The 24,378-nt window shown below is 36.8% G+C and overlaps 1 protein-coding gene and 1 pseudogene across 19 annotated transcripts in view; both read right to left on the bottom strand.

The window, feature by feature from the left end:
- Robo2 (roundabout guidance receptor 2) overlaps window positions 1-24,378 on the bottom strand; it is a 1,359,396-nt gene that overhangs the window by 693,294 nt on the left and 641,724 nt on the right. The gene's annotated exons all lie outside the window — the stretch shown is intronic.
- On the bottom strand, window positions 12,820-12,946 carry LOC123460565 (annotated as a pseudogene).

Genomic DNA, 24,378 nt, shown 5'->3' with positions numbered 1-24,378 from the left:
GTGGTATAACTACATGATGGAATTCTACTCAACAGTAAGAAAAAAAAGACACATTGAAATATGTAGACAAATGGTCAATCTTGGAAGAGATCATTCTAAGTGAACTCACAGAATCACAGAAAGACAACTGCCTCATGATCTCACTCATCTGCAGTTCCTAACCTGGATCAGCCAGAGTTGCTGACTTAACTGAATAGCATGTTGAGGCTTGGACAAAACTGAGGGTACAGCTCAGGGGAAGGAAAAGGGTGGGAAGGGGGGCACAAAACTGAACCCAAATTGAACTAGTATGATAACGTGCTAGTTCCTGGAAGTGGGACTAAAAGATGAAACCCTCAAGAGTACCTTAGAGGGAGAACCAGAATCAAAGGGCCCTGGAGAGAGTGAGACGAAACCTAACCTCAAATTTCTCCTGTTTCTGTCTTCTTCTTTTTTTCTTTTCTGTTAGCACTGGCCTGTAATTCCCTGTATCAGGATGTAGTCTACATCGACAATGAGCTATTGATCAGAGAGACCTACTAGATCTCCCAAAACAAACAAGACAGACTTCTGTCAGAGCACATGATTATTCACCAGAGGTTAGTGGTAAGACCATACTGCTGAAGACACCAATTGCTGTTGGCATGGACCATGGAGAGACCTGGTTGGAATCCAGAGCAAAACCAGTCTCCAGACAATTAGCCTATTTAGTGCTAGAAGGTGCTACATGAACTACCAGCTGGGGGGGCGGGGAGCAGGGGTGGACAAAGGGGGGTATGGTCAACACCCTCCCAAGCAACTCAAAGTCTAAGCAACTCAGAAGCAAGCAAGCTGACATGATACTCACACAAGTGCAAAAGTGGCACATAGCCAGCCATGGTGGGTAAACTACTGCTCTTAGATTGGCTAAGAGATCTGCTCAGTGGAAAGGAAACCATAACTGGAACTGGGAAACAAGTCAGAATCATATCCAGATAATAATTCTGCTTTCTTTCGTCAAGCTCCCACTAACCTTAGACTATAAGAGGTTCTAAACCTTTTTCATTCTTTCTAAATTAATAATGCTTATCCCATTTAACTGGTGCTGACTTCATTCTTTCAGAGGGGAGCTAGAACTGAGGTAATAAACAACCCAGTGTACTCCACCCTGGCCCCAACTGAAACCAGAGAGGAATTGGGGAAATGAGCAAGAATGCTGCTTTCTTAGTGAATCTGATATCAGCACAAGGGTGATGGAGAAAGATACTGAGGACCCTCAACACCTACCTAACCAGAGATCCAGAGGCTCCTCAGTGCCCATCACTAAAGGAGACTTAAAATGCTCCCAGCATGGCTCAGGGAATTTTGCAGAAGAGGGGGGAGTGGAAAGATTGTTGGGACATTTTTCACAGTGAGAATGCCTCTTCCCCCACCCCATAATTCATGACCTACAATCCCTATGAGGTTGACCTGCATCCCTAACATGGAAGGCCTCTCCAGAAGAGGGTCAGTGAGGAGGGAAAGGATGTGTTGTTTACATACAAAATATGTGCACATCTAATAAAAAAAGATGAAAGAAAGAAAAAACATCTGACAAACACTAAGAGATATACACGATAATTTAAATTCTTAAAAATTATTTGTCCAATATGTTACAATTGAATCACTGTCTTGAATTATGAGGTGAAGGGGGAAAAAAAGCAACAACAAGAGTAATGAGGAATTGCAACTAAGAGTCTGGCATTGCTTTTAGAAATAACTCTGTACACTTGGCAGGGAACATCTAAGGTAACACAGAGGAACAAGAGATTTGATCACAGTATATTTATGATAAAAACAGAATTTACCTCAATTTTTTGAATATTTGAAATAATTTATCATTTTTAATTTTAAAAGAAAATGATTTAGTAGACAGATTCCAATGTTACTCTGAGCTTTCCTGCCCTCAACAATGGCTTATTTGGGATAGAAAGTTATTTCCTTCCTGCCAATCTTTGGCATCATTCATAGTATTCATAATTTTTAACTAACCAAACCTCTTGTGTTTTGTAGTAAAGGGTTTAGTTCCGTCTGTTCATCAAGTTGCTGCAAAGTCTCTCTTGAGATGATAATCAGGCAGGAAGCCTGACAAGGAATTTCTACTCATGGATATGAGATGGAGAAATGCACAGAAAAGTTGCCAGAGAAAAGCCATATCCAGAAAGATTCAGATTATTATTCCCAGAAAATTTCTGATGCACATTGAAGGAAGAGATAAAATTCTCCAGGAGTATCCAAGTAGGCTTGGAGAGAACTCAGATGTGATGTGGCCGCAGGGCAGTGCCTGGCAGGAAGCCTCTTTTTTGCATCCTCACCTGGTGTCACCAGCTCATCACAACTTCCTCTTACACAGTTTGCATAGGTATCCTGAGGCTTAACAAAAATCTAAAAGTTTAGTAGAAAGGCAATTCAGAATTTCAAAGTAGGTCTGTATCATTGACTGAATTCCCTCACTGTCCTGGATTGATACTACAATGATACTCTCAAGAGTGAAAGGAAGTTAAGATCAAATTGGAAAAACCTGGAATTCTCAGCTATGAGTTAACATCACAATGTTTAATGGAAGTGGAAATCTAATGATAGACACAGTCCTGCAGTCTGTTGGCAGCCGGCATCTTTAAGACAACACTGTGAAGAGGGATGTGTGGCCATTTGACACAGAGACCCTGGCTGTCATCAAATTCGCGCACATCATCTCAGAGGCTGCAATTGTGCATTCCTTTGTCTAGTGAACTACAGACCCCCTTCTTAACTTGCTGGATCTGGCTGAAACTATGAAACATGCCATTTTCTCTTCTCTTTTTTATTTTCTTTATTTTTTCTTTATTTGAGAGAGAATATGAGTGCCCCAGGGCCTCTAGCCATTGCAAAGGAACTACAGATGCATTGCCACCATGCACATCTGGCATATGTGGGTTCTGGGGAGTTGAACCTGGGCCCTTAGACTTCACAGGCAAGCTTCTTAACCACTAAACCATCTCTCCAGCCTTCTTTTTTCTTTCCATGAAAGCATGGATCTACTAACATCTCATGGTATCTTTTTTACCAATCATCAGATCTTTGTAGTTTCACTTACTTCTTTTCCACAGGTGGCTCACTTACCTGGGGTTGGTTTATGTGCTCTGATTTGTATAGCCCTCCTTAGATCAGCCCAGGCATTCCTTGTCAGGTGACTTTTCTCGTGTGCATCATCAGATTGAGTACAAGGAAGGCCTGGTAATCCTGAACACATTGTTCTACTCTTTTGGTCAGTTACAGACATTATTGCTATGTTGTTTAAATATCCTTTCCAGAAATACATGTGAGTTAATTTTAATATTTTGACATAGTTAAAAATTATGGTAATGCAATTCAGTGTCCTCATATTTTAGTAAAAATAGCTTTAAATTGCTTATAATTGAATTCAAATGTAAATGTTAGGGATAAAGTAACTTTCTGAACATCCACAATAAGAGCTTATCAGTAAAATATATGAAATTTTATAAATCCTTAGGGAAAATAAGAACTTAAAATTATCCTTAGTCTTTCATCTATGAGTTCACCTACCCAACAACTATTTCATGAAGTAAAGAAGTACATAACAGTTCCATGCTTGGTGGCTCATGCCTGTAGTACCAGCATTCATGAAACTAAAGCAAGGGTAGTGTCATGAGTTCAAGGCTAGCCAGAGCTACACATGAAAGACTGTCTCAAAAGCCCAATACAAACTTTAAAATTACTCAGTTTGGTTACTCTAGACATTGCTTTTTGTATTTCCCACACCTTAATTCACTTATACATTTTATTTATACATTTTATTAGTTTGCAGGCATGAATTATTTTCATCTTCAGAAGTGAGATCTCTGAGAACAGAAATCTTGGAAGATACACTTCTTTCAGGCAACTGAACTGAGATTTCAAATCCCAAAACTATGAAGTCAAAGTGATGCTTCTCTCTGAGTCACTGAGTTTATGAAGGCTCCATGATATGTATGGGATATGAATTCTCTATTAAGGAGCCTTTAGTTTATAAAAGTGATGACATCAGTGCATGTCAGACAATCCAGGCTACTGTAGAAAATAACATCATTGTAGGGTAGCTTCTGGAGGGTGAAGAGTTATTTGTCACAGTTCTGAAGGCTGGGAGGTCCGATATCAAGACCAAGGGCCCATTTCTTGGTTCACAGATGATGACCTATTGCTGTGACCTTGCATGTGTAAAACAGGAAGGCAGCACTCTATTATTCTTAACAAGTCTTTGTCCTACTGGCATTAGCCTCTCCCAAAGGTCTTAGGACTTTGTCATATTAATGTGCAGGACACACAATAATTTAGAACACAGCAAAACATACATAAGTACACAGTAATGCAAGATAAAATGTCACATAATGAGAAGAGATGGATATGCATCCATTGTAACTTACATGATAAAACCTTATATAAAATTATATCTTGAAAATCAGTACACTTTTGTTTGATGTCTAGAACATTTTATCCATTGGGAATAGATGAGTAAACCTAAAGGATGGCAAGCTACTTTTAATAGAACACCTTTATAATGTTCAGTATTCTGCTGCCTCTAATTTGCTCAATTTTTGAATTTTGAACAAAACAGTAAGAAGACATGCAAATGTCTCAGTCACACAAACCCATGTTCACTCGTTTTCATTCTTCCTAAGCAATATTTTCTAATTCCTCTTTTGGATCTGGTCTTGGCAGAGGCACAGGAGGAAGGGCAAGGCTGCCAGAAGCACGTCTCTGAGGCCCAGTAGCACAACTGCTTCGTTCCCGGCTATCGGCCCAGTGGTAGACAGGATGCAGTGTCCCTGCAATTAATCTTCCTGATAGTCCAATGATACTTCACAGAACAGGACGATTAGCAGTAGTTACTTGTTCTTTTTTTCTCTGTCCTGGCCAATGAGCTCAGCCAATGAGCCAGAAGAACTCTGATTGAAAACCTAAAAAGGCACTGGTGTTATTAGCATTTTCCTTTTGTTGGTACCATCATTTCCCTCAGTTCACTGCATTTGGATAGAGCCAGTTTGATGAAAGAGAGATGATATCAGCGCTAACAATAATCTCACATACATATGAAACCACTGGCATTTCTCCTGATTGTATTATACTATTCTCATAATACATATCTGCTTATCTACATGTAGACCCTACTGGAACAAAATCATGGCAAAATTTAAAACAGATTGGCTTTCTAAAGCAGTAGATTATAATGGAAGAGCATTATTCTGTATTTTAGGAGGCACAGTAGTGGGGTTCACATCAGAATGAGAGGGAGCTGCTTCCTGTGTGCCTCCTGCAATGATTCATATTCTCATAGCTCCAATCAAGTGAAGCTTTATCTTTGCCACAGCAGCCTCTTCATACCTGGATGCAGATATAAAGTCTCAAGATACCAGAAAGAATGGAAGCCATAGACTCTTCCCTTTGTGCCCACAACAGCTATATTGAAGCTAGAAACAGAAATAAATGCAAACGTCCCCGCTACTACTACTATGTTTTTCAGGAAGTGAAATTTTATTTCACAGAGTTCTCCTGACAGGGTGATAAAAATGAACTCCTGATCAGAAGATTAAATACATGTTTCCTTTATAGCCTGTTGGGAAAGCTGGAGAGCCATGTACTGATGACAAAACGAAGCAGTAATGAGCACTGCAGCATATAGAGCTATGCATTGATTCCACAAAATCCAAAAGCTCTGGATGGAGTCTGCGGCTCCTATGATGAGGATGGGGTTTTGGAAAGCTCCTGGTCCAAAGTTGATGTATCACCATCTGGAGTTGAGGAAGTCATATTACTTCTGCTACTTCATGTCTGTAAGGTGCTAAGACAAGTGGGTCCCTTCTCTGCAAAACCTGCAGGCTACAAAAAAATTTGTCTTTGCTTTTCATTTTGAAGAAACCTTCTCTGCACAGCCTCCTCTCTTGAAATATGGAAGTAGCTTCCATTTCAAAATTGTTTCTTCTCACCTTTGCCCTGCTTAAAGAACCATGGTTATGAGGCTCAGGAAATGGCTCAGTCGGTAAGAAGAGTGTTTGCTGTCAAGCATGAGGACCTGAGTCTGGATTCCCCACCAGTGAGGTAAAAATCAGGGTGTGGTCACACATGCTTATATCCCTAGCACTGTAGGGGAAGGAGACAGCAGGATTGCTGGGACTTGCTGGTCAGCCAGTTCCCCATAATAGCAGCTCCCGATTCTAAGAGAGAACCTGTGTCAAAGAAAGGAGGAAGAAGATGGATAGGGGAGGGTATCCCAGTCCTCCTGTGACCTCCACATGCATGAATATGGGGTATACACATCAGTATACATGTGTATACATCTACTTATTCCTCAAGTAAACCCACACACATGCACAAAACAAAGGTCACAAATTAGTTACATTTACTTTGACTGTGATCACAGTATCTATAAGAACCAATTTATGGGAGGAAAGATTTATTTTGCTTCACACTTTATGGCTGGGAAGTCTTGAGGACATGAGTTCACAGTGGTGGGCCTGTGTGACTGTGACTGACTACATTATAAGGTATCAGGAAGCAGAGTATAGTATAAGTACCAGGTTTGGCTATAACCTGTTAGGGCCTACTTCTAGGGACCTTCTTGTCCCAGCTAATCTTCACCTCATAGAGTGTTCACAATGTTACCATTACCTTCTCACATCTGGGACAAAACACCAAATCAGAAGCAGTTTAAAGGAGGATAGGGTTCATTTTGGCTTATAATTTGGAGAGAAAGCCTGTCAGAACAGGCAGCCTAGCTGTGACTTCAAATGACATAAGCAGCATCAGGAAGGAAATCATGAATGAGTGAGCTCTGTACATCCAGTGTGTTGGACTAATCACCCCAAAGGTCCACCCTTAGCAACACACCCCCTCCAGCAAGGCTCCACCTCCCAAAATGCTCCAACAGGTAGGACCAAGTATTCAAAACACATGAGGGTAAGGGGGACATTTCATTTCAAACCACCACAAAAAGCCTCTGGACTAGTGCCCCCATCTGGGAAACAAGTGATAAAATGCGAATTTTTGCACTCATTTCACTCTCAAACCATCATAGGTGGGAAGCACTTGCTGGAGGCCACTTCAGTCTGGGCCTCAGTTTTCCTTGGTTCACCAGGACGCTACTTAGCACCGTAGTTAACGATTTCTCCTTTTAAAAGCCTTGTTTGGTAGAATGGTAGATTTTCCCAATCTTACTGAAGTGCTACTTCTCCATCTGCGTTTTTTTTCCCAACTTGAGGGATGGCAACTTGAACGTTAGGCCTGCTATCAGTGATAGTTGAATAGTTGAATGATTTGTTGTGAATCTGTTCTATTTGTATTTTTATCTCTCATAGAGAAGCTGATCAGACATTCTTTGTTTCTGTTTCTACTTTGCAGAAAAACATGAAGTTTTATAATTTTCTAGCATGCTCACATTGATACATATCTTTTTTTAAAAAAAATATTTTCATATTAATTTATTCATTTGGGAGAAAAAGAGGCAGAGAGACAGAGAGAAAGGGATGGAGGGAGAGAAAGGGCATGCCAGGGCCTCTAGCTACTGCAAATGAACTCCAGACATATATGCCACCATGTGCATTTGACTTATGTGGGTACTGGGGAATCAAACCTGGGTGCTTAGATTTCACAGGCAAGCACCTTAACCATTAAGCAATCTCTCCAGTCCCATGCATATCTTAAAGTAACAAAATATTGGGTAATTGTCCCAACTCACAGAATCCTAGAAGTGTAGGTATTTAACAGTTCTGCTAAAATTCTCATCTTCTTTTAAAAATATAGCAGAGACACCTCTTGAATTATTTGTTGACTGCATTTGTCCAGTGAAGCACCTCCAGGAGGAAGAATGGTTCCAACCATATAGAATATTCAGAAACTATTACTATTATGAATATATGATATCATGTATCACAAAAAAATGAGCATGCTTATCATGGGTATCTACTACATACTTTTTTGTTTCTAATTTACTCTTTATAATTAAGAAATCTGTGACAGGTTAAACACTCTACATTCTAATCATCACTCTATATTTTAAGTCACCAACCATGGAAAGCATACTCTCAAGTAATGGCATCAATTTATTATGGATCAATTTGCAGCCAAGCATTTTCCTAAACCTGTCTAATGTTTTGGCAAGTTACTTGAAAGGACTCAGTAAAAATTTATTAGTGTAGCTTTAAATATTTTCCCCCGTCTCCATTCTCTGGCTCAACAAAGACAGTACTGTTGCCCTCTGAACATATAGGTTTTATAGTGTAACATGGCAATGTATAGGCATGCCAGGAATCACAGCTTTTAATGAGTCATGATTAAAAGAATTGCCTTATTTGAGCTTTCATTAAATGTAATTCATTTTAAGAAACTCATTCTATTGAAATTTGAAGCACTTCATATGAAAGCTTTAGCAGTGTCTGGGAAAATATTTTGTATGACTTTTTTGGTGGGGGGCAGTTTCGAGGTAGGGTCTTACTCTAGGTCAGGCTGAACTGAAATTCACGATGTCATCTTAGGGTAGCCTTGAACTCACTGCAATATTCCTAACTCTGCCTCCTGAGTGCTGGAATTAAAGGCGTGCACCACCATGCCCGGCAACTTTTCACCCTTTTAAAAAAGTATTTAAACCTAAGATTTGAAATTAATTGATACTGATATTGAACATATAGAAGATGTTAACTTTTAAGACAGTATTGACATTATTGCCAAAATCATGTTTATTTGTTATATGATGTGTGGTAGCTTGAATAGATGGCTCCCAATATATTCAAGATTTTATTAAAGTTTGTGATGTAGATATGCCGCCACCTGACTGGAAGAGGTGTCACTGGGTGGATCTTAAGGTCCAACCCTATGGTGTGATGGTGGATTTGGAATTCCAGACTAAAGATATGCAGAGTGCCTAAACTCTGCCTGGAGTCCCTGAAGTGTGCTTGCTTGTGGTACTGGTGCTACCTTTGGGCTTTTCTCTCTCTGCTGGGACCCATGAAAGCAGGCCCACTTCTACTGTTACAGACCTTCTCCTCTATCTTCAATAAATCCCTTCCTCCGTAACTGTGCCTGGTTTGGAAGTTCGTCCCAGCAAAATGAGGCTGCTTGCTACACGATGTTTTTATGTTGAAAGACAAAGTATACAGAAACTGCTCCAAGTTTACAAAGTATCGATTATGTAATCACAGTTGCAAATGAATAGTATTTATTCTATGCTGAGCTTGATATTGTGTACTTTATAGACAAATTAAGCAGAAAAATTCATATTGTAACCAATAAAAAGTGAGCATTTCATGTCCCCAGTTCTATATACAATAAAATCATTTTGCTTCTATTGTCCTCCAAATGTTATGTTATCAACTCAAGATTTTTTCTAAATGAAATCTGATATAAATGGGTGCATGTCACTTGTTAATAATATTTTCATGAACTGTTCCATTCTCAAATATTTTATAAACAAGTAATAGAAGTGGGGCTTTTATACATTTGGGTAATTTTCTGATTAATCTGATAGCATTTGTTTTCCTTTATACCCCTGGGTTCACTTGGCCTTATTTTATCGAAATCATAAAAACAGAACAAGCAATAAACCAAAGAAAACTCAAGTAGTAGAAATCCAAGTGATACATTTTTGGCACACGTTACATGGACTAGATGCAGGATAGCCACACATTTTCATGTTTGCTTTTGGAACAAAGTCACATTTAATTTTGCAATGGGTTTATAAATTAATATACCTTCCTTGAAAAAGTTATTATATGTTTAATTTTATTGATGTAAGTAAGCAGGTACTTTGGAATTTTCTTCTATCTGTATTGTATATATAATTTTTGTTTTGTTTCACTTTGTTTTGAGTTGGGTCTCACTGTAGCCCAGGCTGACCCGGGATTCACTATATAGTCTGAAGGTGACCTCAAACTCATGGTAATTGTCCTAACTCATATATTTTTATACAAGACATGTAGTTAGATAATAAATTTGACCAGCCAGTCATTGCAAAATAACAGTTAATATACGACAGTGATAGAAATCATATTGGGAATTGAGTAGGATTTTTAAAGCATCTAGAATCTCTTTTAAGAGCTGCAATATTGCACAATGAATAACTACAGGCTTAGTGGTTAACTGTAAAGATTGTTGCATTCATGCTATATAGCCATATTTTAGATGAACCAACTATTTAGGAAGAAAGCAATTTTGAAATTACTTATTCCTTGAAATTAAAGGTAGAGAAGGATTCATAGGAGTACCTTATGTGCTTGGTATATGCAAAGCCCTAGGTTCAGTTCTAGTAAATACATGTACCAATTTCTCTATCTTTCTCTGTGTCATCTATATCATATAACCAAAGATATGTGTGTACACATATATACATATGGTGACAGAAGCAAGTTTTTTGAATTACTTGAAAGTCATAAAGGCACTTTTAGATGAGTGTGCTTACATTCATGTTCATTATGTGAGTGTGAGCAGGCTCATGCCAGAGCATGTGGGTTCTGGAGATCTTAGCACAGGTAGGCACACTTGGACAGCCAGCTCATTATCCACTGACTCTTCTTCACAACTTCATTTTTGTTTTGTTTATGAAATTTTACAAGTTATAACAAATGTCCAGGGAATGTGAAAACATCATTAAATGACTTTCCACTTAAAAACAAATTCAGACTAACATTAAGTTGATTTATATGAAGCTAAATCTTTTAGATAAATCACTAGAATCAATAGTGTTTTATGTATTGACTTACATTTTGAAATATTTCCTCAGAAATTGATGATTTATCAATACCATAGTTCATAAAAGCTTATTAGGTATTCCAAAAATTATATATTCAGAATACCACTTTGAACATGACAGTTATCTAGAATAGCTCTTAAAGATTTTCCAAGAGTATCTGACATCACTTCCAGTGATTTTAGTTTAAAAGGAAGGTGCTTAATGTATGTATCAGTGACCTGTTAGGTAAATCTTAAGAGTCAACGATCTTAGGATTGATCAATAAATACATCATATTAATAATCTATTATAATTTATTATGCTACTAAAACATTATGTTTTATAATTTATACCATATGTCATTCCTATTAGATCACATTATAAGAATAACAATTTTTCAATATTTGTAATTCTTTTTTTGCCCCCAAGGTAAGGTCTCACTCTAGCCCAGACTAATCTGGAATCCACTCTATATTCTCAGGGTGGCCTTGAACTAATGGTTATCCTCCTACTGCTGCCTCCCAAGTGCTGGGATTAAAGGTGTACACCACCATACTGCACTGCCTTACTTTGTGAACAACATGATTCATGTTTTTATTTGTCACTGGGCTCTATAAATGATGTGCTCATTCTGAAAACTGCCTTTATATATAATCTTCTTAACAAAAAGAAGCAGTTATAGGAGAAGTCTTTATTTCTTCTCTTCTTAATATCTAGAAAACACAAGAGTATAACCTACTACTCCTGAACCTTTTCTTTCTTTTTTCATGTCTGGTTCAACTCAGGTACATACTTGCCTTTCTACTTGCTCCTATTTTCCAGAAATATGAGAATTATTTTCATAGCAAAACTCTTAGTTTGAGAGCTTAAGTCATGCTTTCTTGATCCCCAGATGCTATCCTTTTACACATGCCTGCCAGAAAGCATCATTTTAAAAGATCTTTCTTTTTCTTTAAATGAGAAATCCCCACCAACCTTCCTAGCTATGTTTGACACAAATATAGAGAATGAAGCAAAGACACAAATTGTTTCAGGATCCAAAAAACAAACTGTGCTCTTCCCTCAGCACCACCTGGAGCCTGTAAGTGTATGAATCAGGAAAAAGAAATATGCAAACGTTGATGCTCTGTCTTTTCCTCAGAGCTGAGTCCACTCAGTTGTTCTCTTAGGTTTCCTAATGTTTGAATGATTTTTGTAGCACACACTTATCAATGATTTTCTTTGTAGGTGAGAAACTGTCATATGTCTCCATACTAAGTGTTGCTTGCAGTTTCTGAATCTTCTCAAGGTAAGAGTTTCCTTGGAAAAATCTATAATTCTCAACAGAAAAGAAGCAAATGGTAATGATCCCACTGCATAATAGGTAACAGACTCCCAGACTTCATTCTTTACTTTAATGGGACTCCTGATTGCCATATGTAGATCATAAAAGTGGACTGGAGGCAGGATTGCACATGCCACAGTGCACAGTTCTTCCCTCTGGGCATGGACACCGCTTTGTCCACAGAGCCAGGATTGGTCACTTACAAACCATCATCGTTGCTTGCCTTTAACGGACATTAAAACTTAATGCCTATTTCAAGCTAATACTGTCTTCACAGAAGACAGGCTGACAAATATTTTTGAAAGATGACCTAGAAATATCTCAATACTTCTGTAAATTGGTTGCTATTGTCCTTATTATAAGTCCCTGAATATGAAAAAGTGTGCAATCACTCAGAATAACAATGAGTGAGGCAACATATCTTATAACACTCATGTAGATTGAGCTCCTTTGAGTATATTCTTCTTCATTTTGCTTTGGAATACCCTTTAGGAGGAAGGAACTATGGCATAAGGTTATTTAAATTTCCTATTTAATTTAAGTTTATATATATATATATATATATATATATATATACACATACACACATATACATATATACATATGTATATATATAGATAGATACACTCTCTAAATACTATTTCACATTTACATATGTTTAAATATAATCAAATATTGAAAGTTATGTTTAAAATATAAAATAACATGTTTATAAAGTCTCTTTTATTTTTATTTTCTAACAATTTGTATTTACCTATCAGTCCTGTTAAAGTTAAAATGGCTGAAAAAATATGTTTTGTTCAATTGCAGATACCATTGAACTCACATTAAAATGTCAGGTAAGAGAAAAGCCTAGTAGTGCATTGGATAAGCCTCTCCCTGGGAAAGCCACCTTCATGGTCATGGTATCTCCCCTGCCAGGTAAGCATAAGATCTCAACACGGAAGCAGACCTAAAATGAACCCAACATAACTCAGGGAAATTTGTGGAAGAGGGAGTGGAAAGAATGTCAGAGCCACATATTGAGTCATGACACGCAGAGACGTTTCCTTCTACCCCAAATTAATCCCACAAAATGCACAACCCATGTACCCCAACAATGAAGGTCCCTGTGGAGGGGGAAGGACAGGGAGGAGTAACAATGGTACCAACTTGACTGTATTCACTGACAACATAAGTAAATAAATTAATATAATAAAAAATAAAAATAATTAAAAAATGAGGGCTGGAGAGATGGCTTAGCGGTTGAGCGCTTGCCTGTGAAGCCTAAGGACCCCGGTTCGAGGCTCGGTTCCCCAGGTCCCACGTTAGCCAGATGCACAAGGGGGCACACGTGTCTGGAGTTCGTTTGCAGAGGCTGGAAGCCCTGGCGCGCCCATTCTCTCTCTCTCCCTCTATCTGTCTTTCTCTCTGTGTCTGTCGCTCTCAACTAAATAAATAAATAAAAATTTAAAAAAAAAAAAAAATGAAAAGCATAGTAAAGCCAGTTTATCTCTGAAAAACAAACTAGTTTCAACAACTGCAACATTTTACAAACTGGTATCTCTTGAGGATTGATGGTATTTTCTTAAAGTTCATATCTTGATATATAATCCCAATTTATAATATCTGGGTTGATGATTTATAGATTGTAACCCCAGCACACAAAAGGTTGCAGCAGGAGACTGTCACAAGGTTGGAGTTAGCTTGGGATACACAGTGAGGCTGATGCCAGCCAGGGTGCTTAGTCATGAACATTGAATTGTCATGAATGGTATGTATAGTCCCTGGATTTAATCCCTGGCTTTGATAACAAAATGCCCTCATGAGAAGAGATCAGACGAGGGTTTAGGATGAAGCTCAGTGGAAGGGTGCTTGCCTAGCATAAGTGAGACCCTGGCTTTAATCCCAAGTACTACAAAGGAAGAGAGGAAAGTCTAATTCGTCCCAAGGGAGGATAAAGGAGGAGGTCTGTGCGCAAACCAGGGAGTGAATCCTTACCAGTGCTGGAATCTGCTGCAGCCTTTACCTTGGCCTTTGGAATTGTAAGAATTAAATGGTTGCTGTTTAAGATGTTAAGTATGAGGTACTGTCATATAGTTGCTAGAAATGAAAGATAGTGTTCTGCCTGCAAACAGCATGTATGGAGTCCAAGACCTAGCTCACTGAGGTCTGTCCACAGTAGTAGGAAGGTTTGAATCAATTCATAGGACCTGCTTAACCTTTATGTGTTTCCTGGTACACAGAAGTCATGTCACTCATGAATTTCACAGGAATATTTCATGGTAAACTATTTATAAGATACGGCTAAGCACTGGAACTAGAGGGGATAGAGGTAAGTGAGACAGTTACAGTCCCACCTGTCACAGAACTTACAGTCTAGTAGGGGAGATGAATAACAAATAAAACACAGGACTACAAAGTGTGCTGAATGTTAACAAAGTAAGTATGTGTGTATATATATATATATATATATATATACATATATATATATATATTACTGCATTAACAGAAAGAACTACAATCAGACCTATTTAAAGAAAGGATAAGGAGTAGTTTCCCTCACAAGTAGTACTGAAGCTTGGAAGGATTTCTTATCCCATGTGGACCTATGTAAGGCAGAGATGCAGTCACATGTTCTCAGAATATGCAGCTGTGTCTTGCCTTCCCTTTCACTTAGAATACCAGGGCCCCGTTTTAAAAACTTTAAAAACTTCCTTCTTGCAACATGTAAGAGTATCCTCTTGCGTTATAAGCAAATGGAGGAAGTTGAAGATACTGTGTATAGTATTATCTCTGTTTTTCCTTTATTGTGATGTGATCAGTGTAAAATAGTGCCCAGAGGTATAGACTGAAGGCAGCACCACACTAAATACATTAAGCCTAACAACTGCCTTCACCGTCCCAGAAATCCTGATAAAGAAAGCTATAATATAGGCCAAAAATCAAACCTATTAAGTTCAAGGGATTGGGGAGATGATCTAAGTAAAATGCCAGGCACAGTGGCACATACTCATGATTCATGTGTTGTAGAAGAAAAATACAGAAGATCCCTAGCACTTGCTGACTGACTATTCTAGTCAAGTTGGTGAGATCTAGACTCAATGAGAGACCCTGTCTCAAAAAATATGGTGAAGAATTATTGAGGAAGATAGCTCATATTGACCTCTGACCCTCATCTGAATGGGCACACATATGAACATGCCAATGTACATGTGCCAACACACACATACACACACTTGTACACACCACACAAACATATACATGCAAAAAAATTGTAAAATAAATTAAACAAAATACAGTCAAGCTACAGCTCATTGACACATATATTCTTGGCACCAACTCCAAGCAATATTTCTCCAGTGGGTTGTCACACCCAGAGGCACTGCTTCCCCCAGTAACTGATTGCTGCTCCCACAACACATAATGCACAACCCCATGGGGAATACCAGCAACCTAATTGAGGAGGGTCTCCTGCAGAATGGGAGCAGGGAGAAAGGAAGAATGGTACCAACACATGATTTATACATACAAAATATGTTCTTAAAAAATTAAAAAAAAAAAAAACCAAGTCATGACGTAGTAATCAACATGAGTAGCACTTATTTATGAGGAAAAGAAAGAAGTATTGTTAGTGGAAGCCAAAATACTAAGAATAGGCCATTCTTTTCTCTTTCTCTCCTTTTATCTCCATGCAGATTTGAGAAAAGAGGTTTTGATATTTCATCCCTTCTTGGTGTTTTAATTCTAAAAGGTAATAGCTTACTTTTTACATAACTGACATGTGACAATTTTACTCTTTGTGGAGAACTAAGTGGGCACTTAGTGTGTAATGCTAAGTACCTTGTAGCTAAGTGCCGAGGGTTTAATCTAAAAAGACTGTCTAAATTCCCCTGGGACTATAGTTCAGAGATCCCCATGAATATATGCAATTTAGAGTAGTTGTACTAACGTCTAAGACAAAATGCTTTGGTACACATTATCCTTTTATGTTATTGTTTTATTTTTAAAAAGTAAAACAAGAACCTAAGTAAATTTTAGTCTAGGTTTGGTACTTACTCATGCAAAGGAGTATTACCAACAAGAGGTTGGGTTAGCCCTATAGTAGTTCAGGAATCCAGGAGCCAAGTTACAGTGAGTTTCACAGTATCCCTGGATAAAATCTATCTGTTAATCATCTACAGTGCATTGAGTTATTTGTTTAGCAGAGTTCATCTGTCATAAAAAAAGAACATATAGGCTGTAACTAAGTAATAAAACTTGTCATTATGCTGAATAATTCTTCATTTTTTCCATGGTACTGAAGCAGATAGAACTAAAACTAAAGGGGGGCTGGGGAAATTGCTTAGTGGTTAAGGCATTTGCCTGCGAAACCTAAGGATCCCAGTTCAATGCCCCAGGACCCACGTAAGCCAGATGCACAAGGTGGCGCATGCATCTGGAGTTGGTTTGAAGTGGCTGGAGGCCCTGGCACACCCATTCTCTCTTTCTCTCTGCCTCTTCCTCAAATAAATATATAAATAAAATATTTAAAAGAAATAAAGCTTAAGGAAAATTCATATATAAAATAAACACAGTTCAGGTAGAACTATATCTGTGACTGATGTAAAATATTAGATCCAGCTAATTTTGCACTTTAGCCTCAGGGAGTAACTGCGCATTATGTGCTTAGAATGCCTTGCATGTTTTCCCAAGAAGGGAGAGCATGACCCCCTCCATAATGACCATCTTTAGCACAGGTGAAATGGCTCTTGAAGGCCTCTCCTTTAGCCCAAATTACTCACCCATACATCAACCTGAGCACTTTCATGGGCGGAGGCACATTTTGAAATATGGTCAAGGTTTCAGATTTTAGAGTCGGAAGGCTCATCATGCCTCGCCTTTCCCTCTGTCCTCCCACCTTATTAACTCCAAATTTTTCACATGGACTGGCAGTAATTAGACTTGATCTGGACCTCCACTGAGGTTTGCTATCGAATTTCTTTCCTGTTTATGTTTGAGTTACTCAGCAGTTATCTGTGTGCTCTTTGGTCATATAAGATCTATTTCTTTAAACTCCCTCTGTACAAAGAATGTAATCTTAGCTGACGGGGTTCTGGATTTTATCATTGTGTTTTGCTATTTCAAATCTCAGGCTAATGAGCAAAAGTAGCAATTCATCATTAATAGTCTCCTTTCCATAATTCAGAAAAAAACCTTTTTTTTGTTTAAAAGAACTCATTGAACAAGCTGAATATATACTGCCCATTTAACTTTAATTCAGTGAAACATAGTCTTATTCATAAGTTAAGTTCCTATATAATAATTTTGAAGTTGATTCTGTTATGTACATTTTCACTTCTATTTCTTTTTAAAGTTGTATTTGGGTCATTAACTGGAGAATCATTCATTGGGAACCACCATAATTAGCTGTTATTGATTGCAAATTATAAGAACATGTAGAAAGTTAATTGTCTACTGATTATTGTGTGTTGATAGAGTTGAAAGGTTTGTAAATTATTTTATCTACCAAATGGAGTCAATGGCTTCTGAACAACTTGTGTCCCTTAGTGAATATTCTGGAACAGCAGTGCTACTATATCTCTTTTATTTATTCCAAAAACTGTAATGAAGAAATGCATACACTCAGAAAGAAAATAAATGTAAGTTTACTTTCTGTTTCTAGTTTATTTCTAAAAATAAAGATTTTGTGTGTGTGTGTGTGTGGCTAGACCTAAAATTTCTCAGTTATGTTTGGGAATAGAATCTGCTATATCATCAACTCTAGAAATTCAAGGATGCTTAGGAAGCATTGAATTACTAGTCCTCAAAAAGAAAGAAAAGTAAAAACAAATAATTTGTCATGATCACAGAACTAGGAACTCAATTGCCATAAAATTGAGTTTTTATAATTTTTATTATTATTATTTTTTGAGGTAGGGTCAAACTGTAGCCCAGACTTATCTAGAACTCATTCTATGGTCCCAGGAAGACTTTGAACTCACAGCAATCCTTCCTCCTTTTCCTCCCCAGTTCTGGGATTAAAGGTGTGCACCACCACACCCAGCTTAATTTCTGTTAATATGGCATATGACAACCAGACATATTTAAGGAACACAAATATTTTAAGTGATAATATATATTTATTATTGTCATTTGTTCATCTTACCATGAGTATGTGTATGGAGAATACATTATTATGTAACATATCCAGTTTCTTATCTACTAGACTTTGTTAAAAATTAGTGGTTGGTTTTAATTACTGAAATTTTTATGTGACTGAATTTTATTCCATATTGATAATCCTTTTGGAAATATATTAGGCCTACACTTTGTTGTTGCTGATGATTTTACTTTATGAAAACTGGATTTTTTTTCGTAGGTAGAGTATCTCTCTAGTCCACGCTGACCTAAAATTCACTGTGTAGTCTCAGGGTAGCCTCAAACTCAGTGATCTACCTACCTCAACCTCCTGAGTGCTAGGATTAAAGGCATGCACCACTACACCCAGCTAAAACTAGATCTTTTGCTATACAAATTAGTTACCTCATCAGTAAAATTTTACATTTAAATAATTCATTAACGAATTTTAATAATTAAAGAACCTTCAAATTTGAAGCTATACTGTCATTTTTTTTTTTGTTGTTTTGAGTATTTGAGACAGCAATTTTTAACTAAGATGCTCATCAGTGAATTTCATTATTGGTACATGAGAGTTTAACTTTTCAAACTTTTCTAAGCCATAGCTATTTCTATCAGCCTACTTTGTTTTTCCCTCATCAATCTTACCATTCTTTTATTTTTCCTTTCCTTTATCATTAAAAGTTTATTGGCTTAAAAAGAATTAGGCTTCATTATGGTGTTTTCATACATTTTAAAAAATTTCCTTCCCTCATCTTCCACTCTTCTCCTTCGCTTGTATATTTCCCCAATTTAGCTTCATTTTAGATTATATACATGTTTCCTTTTGTTCTTTCCCCTCTTTTCCTCATCTGTTTTTCTCTTTTCATGGTCTCCTACCTTGAATCATAACTTTTTGTATTGTTGATAGTTTGTTTTCTATTTGTTGTAGACAGACAGACATTAATCATGCAGACCTGTGTAGGATAAAATCCACCTCCTGTTAACCAGGGGTACAAAGTCCTCTGGCCCTGGATAGAGCCTGTCATTCACCTGGTTGAGAGTACACCCTCACCTCCCAATGTGCTGCAGGAGTAGGAGGAACTGAATTGGACTCCCTTTATGAGATATAAGCCCAAGAAGCCTCTTGCTCAATGCAATTGTTCACAGACTCTCACACAGCACACCTGCATTTTGGAGTTCTAACTTTTACTTTATTTCCTTTCTCTCTCCTTAGATGCCAGCCAAGATCCTTAGCACACTTGTCCTGATACGTCTGGGCTTTTCTATTTTTTTTTTTTCAACACATCTTTGCCTTATTCACACCTCTTCATTCATGTGCTTATTTTTATTATTTTTTTGTGATCCCTAAACAAGGAATTCAACAACAGTATGAAATTCTGCAATACTTTTATCATCCTTATGTGAGCTTGTTCAAATTGAACACTAATATACAAAGAAAGAGATTGCTAATCATTGTAGATATAAGATGGCCTTGACATCACAGAGATGCAAATAATTTACTACTAATCTGAGGCAACAGGGTAAAAGGCTAAAAGTGAATGTGAGGAATGGCCTTGAGGATACAGGGGGATGGGTTGTCTTCATCTCCTTACCCCATATGAGCCCTTACAACCACCACTGTTTCAGAAGTAAGAAACACCAGAAGGGTCAGGCCCTTCTTTATCCATTTCTGCTCAAAACAGTTCTCTCCCTAGATGTCTTCTTCTTCTTCTTCTTCTTCTTCTTCTTTTCCCATTAAATCTGAGTCCCTTTCAGGTTCTCTTCTTCCCTAAAGGTGTTCCCCCTCATAGAGAAGATATATTTCATATATAAAGGATTGAGATTTCTGGGAAGATTGTACCTTTTTTAGAAAACTTGATTCCCCAACTAGAAACACAAGGATCTGGCTGGACTAACCAGTTAAGCCCCAGTGCATAAAAGTAAGTCCCCAGTCTTGGTCTCCAGGCAGGTTTTCCTTTTTTTCCAGGTATTTTACTCTAGCTCCCTTTTGGGGCAGGAACTGTATTCTTTCCTCCGCTTAAGCTCTATAATGTCTGTAATTAAATCTTTCTAAACCGTCTACTCTAGTCTGTTAGTATCATTTTTCAGATTCATAAGATAGAAACCTGGGACCACTAATTCAATAGTAGCTGTTGAGTTCTTGCCCACCCAAGAGCATAGAAAGGCTCTGTTGCTATCAAGCACAACTCCATTCTCAAGTCCAAACACAAGCAAGTATTTAGACCAACCAATCCAATAAGATCTGTGCTCAGCAAGAGTCATCCACTTGTTTAGAGTCTTTTTCATATCCTTGGGGAGGACTTTGCTCTTTGCTACAAATCTGTTTCTTATTCTATAAATGAAATCACCAGTAAATCCTACACTTTTTCATCTCTTAAAATGCATTGCTGCTGAGAAAGCTAATATCTTAGTTGTTTATCTCAAAGTGCATATGGTTCATTAAAAAATGTTTTGAATGCATGATATCATTAACACTTTACCAGCATGCATTTTTCTCAAGATCGTTTAGGGACCAAATGTTGTAGAATATTGAGTACTCAAAACATTAGGAAGAAAGGAGCCCTTAATAACTTAAAAATATTGTCTTTCTTAAGAAGTAGCATGAAAAATGATTTTCTAATTAATGGTCTCTGACATATTCACTAACTACAAATATTATTTACATAGTAAAAAAAAATTATGATTTCTAAAAGCTTGTACTGTGTTTTTATCATTTCACAAGTATAAAGACAAGGAAATACAATTTAAATAACCTTTTATCAAAGTTCCGTGGACTTGTCTCTAATTTTTCTTTAACTTCTGATGGCTTTGTTGCCAATAATCAGTACAGAAATGCAAATTTGTTTATAATAATGACCTAACTAAGATTGTTTGAATGAGGCATTGCAGAAAGGCATTTCTGAGAAACCACTAAGTACTCCTAACTTACACAGAAATTATGTGACAATGGGAAAGACATTTAAAACCATTATCATCAATAACAATAATAACAAAAGCTTCCCTCCTTGCATTTTTACTACTAGTCTTGAGATAATAAACATTCTGTGTCCTTACATAGTCAAACTGATGGAAACAATAGAGCAGCAGCAGCAGAATACAGGGCCAAACTCAAATACAGCCTCAGATTAAATAGGTCAGAGAGGTCAGTTGTTAAAGAACTCTCAATTTAATTTGAGAACAGGTAGAGGTAGAAAAACATGATTTTCCCATTAACACCAGAGAGGAAACAAGAATCTTCTAACAATGAAAATATATCATCATTTTTTAGAGAAATTTTCTTCTACCAAGATATTAAGTTCTAGAATTATTGTTAGGAGAGTAAAATACCTCAATTATATCTTGATTCAACAAGATTGTTGGCTTACCCACAAATATAGGCAAATTTATTAATATTATTAGAAGAAAGTATTAAAACATAATTTAAAGAGCAGCCTTAATTTTCTTTTTATTAGAAAGAACCTTGTATGAACACCTCATGTGTTGTTATCATCATTTTCATCCTCCCTGTCACCATTCCACTGACAGCCCTCATCCATAGGATTGCTGCTATTCACCATGGGGTTGTGGGTCAGGCATTGTGAGAGCAGCAGATAGTCATTGGATAGAGTGATGCAATGCCCCTGGATATACTATTTTTCAATACTGAATTATATCTTTCTTCTGGGACAAATATGTATGCATCCTTAAGGGCATAGTAAAGCATGTCTTGTTTTTTGAGCAAATTCTTTTAAAGTTGAATTATTAAAAAGCACCCTTTCTCCATGTAAATTAGTTTTTTCATGAAGGAAGACACATTTTATAAGATGATTGAAAATTAAATCAGCTTTATCTATGATGTGTGTCCATGTTCATGTGTGTGCATTTGAATGTGTGTGTATGGTGTGAGAAAGTGTCAGTGTAGGCATACATGGGCCACAACATCCATGTGGAGGTCAAAGGACAATTTTCAGGTTAGTCCTCACTGATTTCCCTAGAAGTTTCTGGCAACTGGAGTCTTGCTTTGTTATTCTTTGCAATTCTCACCAGAAGTTTCTGGAAAATTTTCTGGTCTCTGTCTTCCATCTCCTTCTCAGATTGTGTGCTAGGATTATAGAAACCCTCAGAGGCTTCTGGCTGTGTATCCACATATCTGGGGATCAAACAAGTACACCAAATTGAGCAGCAAGCACTTATAAAATTCTTGTGTTTTTTGTATTAGGAAATACTAAAGTTGTTTGAATGATTAAAAACATGTAGTGACTATATACTCCTAGATATTAAAATGATTATTTTTACATTGTTTTAGCAAATAGTAGACTAGTGATCAGCCATTACAAAATGCTATTGCCTTTATAAAAAAAAGACCATTGTATATAATCCTTCATCATACCTATTTATAATATGCAAAGAAGCAAGATGTAGGTATAAAGAAATATCCAATAATAATTAAATTGCTAAATTAATTATACCATGTTATATATAAATTCAAGTTAATCTATAACAAATTATTAAATGGTTGAGATATAAAAAATAACAACAAAAAACAAAAATATAATATTTGGGTAATAACTTTCCACTTTTATGAAGTAGGAATGTTTAGCAGAAAGGATTTATGAGCCAAGAAAAAATACTGTATTAACTTTAGGCTTTGAACACAGATGCTCCAGCATGTAAAATACATTTCTCCAGCAAGAAAGAGCAGGAAGAAAATATTTTAAGTGTGAGCCAGACAAAATACAAATAATGAAAACAAAAACTGTTCTACACTGTTGAATGTGCTTTAAATATACATATACATATGTTATACATAATAATTTGTCACAGGAAGTTATGTTAGCTAAAAATGCAGTTTAGAAAGAAAACATTTTTAGAGATATGAGCAAAAAGTAGTGAGTTGATACTCACCAAACTTTTACTTATGACTGAAAATCATTTTTGGTATCAGAATGAATTGGAACTGAATCTGTATTACTCTTTATAGTACCTGTAAGCTGCCTTACCTCCAATGTCAAATGTCAGTATCCATCACAAAGACAATTACTTCATTATTCCTTTAATATATATGTGAGATTTCTATTGAAAATGGAATGAAATATTTAAAAATCTTTGCCCTTGAGAAGATTATATTCTAGTATCAGGTAAAAATTAAGCATATAAATAAAAATGCATATCACATATTTTTGGTATACATTCTGTAAAAAGTAAATTAGAGAAACTAAATTGGATACATTGGGAGTTCTGCAACATAATATAGTGTGGTCAGAGAAAAATGACAAAATGCACATTTATGCTTCTATTGGGCTTGGTGTCATATGCATTTGCTCTTGGGCAAGTCAAATTTAGCTCAGGATCTCATTAAACTGAGAAGTTACCCTCGGGTATGTTTTATTTATACTTGGGTTCTGTTTTATTCTGTATTTAATTTATTCCTAAGAAACAATTTGGCTTACATGGTTCAGCCTAAACATCACAGACTGTGGATTTATTTTTCTCATTCTATTTTTTTGAAGAGTAACTGTGTTCCTTGCTGCTGTAAAACACCAGATGGAAAAGAAACTGCCCCATCTTTGCTGCATGTGCATTGCTGTGGCACGCTGCTCTTCACTGCATGCAGGAACTTGAGAATCCCAGGCCTCAGATGTGGTCACATGTGTCCTATGCTGACTACTACAGCTTTGCCTTCAAATGGACCACAGGAATGTGCAGTTCTTAGTAATCCACCACAGCTTCTCTCATAATGTGCTTTTCTTACATTATCTTACATGCGGATGACGGTACTGGTCCCAAATTCTCCACTCAACTGGCAGGCCAGTGAGCATTTTTTCATAACTAACTGTTGTTTCTTACCCTTGTTGAGGATGATGGTCAAAAAATAAATAAGTAAATTAAAAATAAAAAAAGTAAAACACAAGGTTTCTTTCAGAGCCTTACGGTGTTTGATAATGCAGAATTTATTCATATTAAAAGCAATTTTAAAGATTTGGCTCTTCTTCATTTTTCATTTTGTCTTACTTTGATATCACTCAGAGTTATCAACCTTCCATTGAATTGATATAGAAAAATCCTCTCTAGCCAAACTAAACTTAAAATCAAATTTAAACCGAATTTGGGAAACAGAGAGAGAACAGAAAGTGCATGATAAAAACATCCCATTATTCTCACTCCCAAGCAATAAGGCTACTGTTTTAAGAATCTATGTTAATGAGCACAAATACACATTCGTGAGTATAGTACTTAATAATTAGTATTCATCTAATTTGAATATATTTCAGTATCTGAT

This window comes from Jaculus jaculus, chromosome 4 (genome assembly GCF_020740685.1).
Source record: "Jaculus jaculus isolate mJacJac1 chromosome 4, mJacJac1.mat.Y.cur, whole genome shotgun sequence".
Classification (NCBI taxonomy): domain Eukaryota; kingdom Metazoa; phylum Chordata; class Mammalia; order Rodentia; family Dipodidae; genus Jaculus; species Jaculus jaculus.
The sequence above is the reverse complement of the archived record's forward strand: the minus strand, read 5'-3'. Positions and strand labels throughout refer to the sequence as shown.